Consider the following 1,891-nt stretch of genomic DNA (forward strand, 5'->3'; position numbering starts at 1 on the left):
TTAAAAAAAAAAAAAAAAAAAAAAGGCTTCCCGGTAGAAGATAGGGTATAAACGTGGATTCGACCTGAAAAGGAGGTGCGATGGGATACGAGTCGGGAGGGGAACGAGCAAAGGGGCTGTCGCAGCCCACTGACACGCTCCCCGAAGACCATTCGTGAAGAGGCGGCACGGGGGAAAAGACAGATGGGGAACCCTGTCGACTCCAGCCGTATTTCGCCTCTCAATCCCCACTGTGACCCCAGGACGACGGAAAACTCTTTCTTAGAGCCAGTACCCTCTACGGGAAGTCACGGTGGCAAGCACAGGATCCGCGGAGGACAACGGACCGGGTGGGTTCCGGGAGGTAGCCTGGGAGTGGCAAGGGCCCGGAACCCCAGGACCGTCTGTGAAGCGGGGAGGTAGAGGTACCCGTCCACGGACGGAATACCAGATACAAAATTCCCCCTTCGTCCTCGAATTAGAATACGAACACCTGCTTGTGCGGACGTTCCGTGGACAAAGGACACCGGTACCGCGAAGCTGGCGGGATAGCGGACAAGGACGCGTGGTCAAGCACTGGACCTGGAGGATCTACGGACGGATGCTCTCAGAACAGGGACAAGTCACCAAACGCCAGGATCGCTCATTCGGGCCCGAGGGGCGGGGGGGTTGGGGCCGTTTCAGGTATACAACCCTTCGGGGGCCTGGTCGTGCCATTTGATTAGATTACCGCGCGACGGGGCCCGAATGCGATACCGGACAGCAGGGCGTATACTGGCACACCGAGTCTCGGAAGTATGAAGAGCATCACTTTGCGAGACATCGGCCCAACGAACCCACGGATATCGTATTCTGGAAGGCAGTTCATTACGGACGGAGCACCAGACGTATAGTACGGCATTACTGAAAATAGGCCTCACGTGCCGGTAAAACACCGTGACCCTGGAACACATATGTCGACGGGTCGCGGAGGCGCTTGGCACACGCTGCAACGATCCGTGGTACGCCGGAGAGAGAGAGCATCGACCATTAGGGACGGGTGCGCTCTTCGACCCAGAACACGAGCGGTGGTCCCTGATGAAGCTGATATTAACTCTTCAGAGAAATTTCGGTAAAGTCCGGTAGGGCTGTCGTCTCGCGTCGCATTCCTTGCAGACTATAGGGTGGGGGGAGGGCGCGACTTACTGTATTCCGTTTTCCTCACTATTAAATTCACACACCCAGCTTTCGATTAGACTAGATTCACATGGCGGTGGATTCATGTATGGTCCACCGCGGCTCCCAGGGGAGGTGATCGCCGTACCCGACCACGTCTCTCCTTGAGGTCGGCTAGAACGGCCTCCCCATGTATCGATGTTGGAGTCCCGGGACTCCCTCCTTGTCCTTGAAGGGGGGTGGTAATTTTGCGACGGGTAACCAGAGGAGGGGGGGCTCCTGAATTATTCGGGACATAGGCAGGTAACCGACTAGGGGGTTGAAATAGGCGATACAGCTCTCTCTCGATGATGGAACGTACACAACACGATGATTCCACCCCTGGTACAGACTCGGTCTGTGGGTGAAGCAAAGAGTGAGCCGGTACTCACTTTGGTGACGAAGGATCGGTTGCCCCGACGACAATACTCCTTTAGCTAATTTAATTAGGTAGGGATGGGTCGATCCTAGTGACTCTCCGCCCCCCGCGAGAGTACTTCCTCGCCGCCATGCGGCCCGGGCCTAAAAAAGTTGGTCGGGTTGGAAAGCCGGGGGAAATAGTATCCCCGGTAAAGCCCACCGCAGCCCTATTGCAGGGCTGTGAGACGGCTAGCGGCGCTAGAGCCACAGCTGCGGCATTGGGGGGAAATCGCAATTCCCCTCTCCCGGGAGACTTGAGCATAACATAACATTTTTTTTTTTTTTTTTTTTTTTTTAC

Source organism: Dufourea novaeangliae, unplaced genomic scaffold (genome assembly GCF_001272555.1).
Source record: "Dufourea novaeangliae isolate 0120121106 unplaced genomic scaffold, ASM127255v1 scaffold193, whole genome shotgun sequence".
NCBI lineage: Eukaryota > Metazoa > Arthropoda > Insecta > Hymenoptera > Halictidae > Dufourea > Dufourea novaeangliae.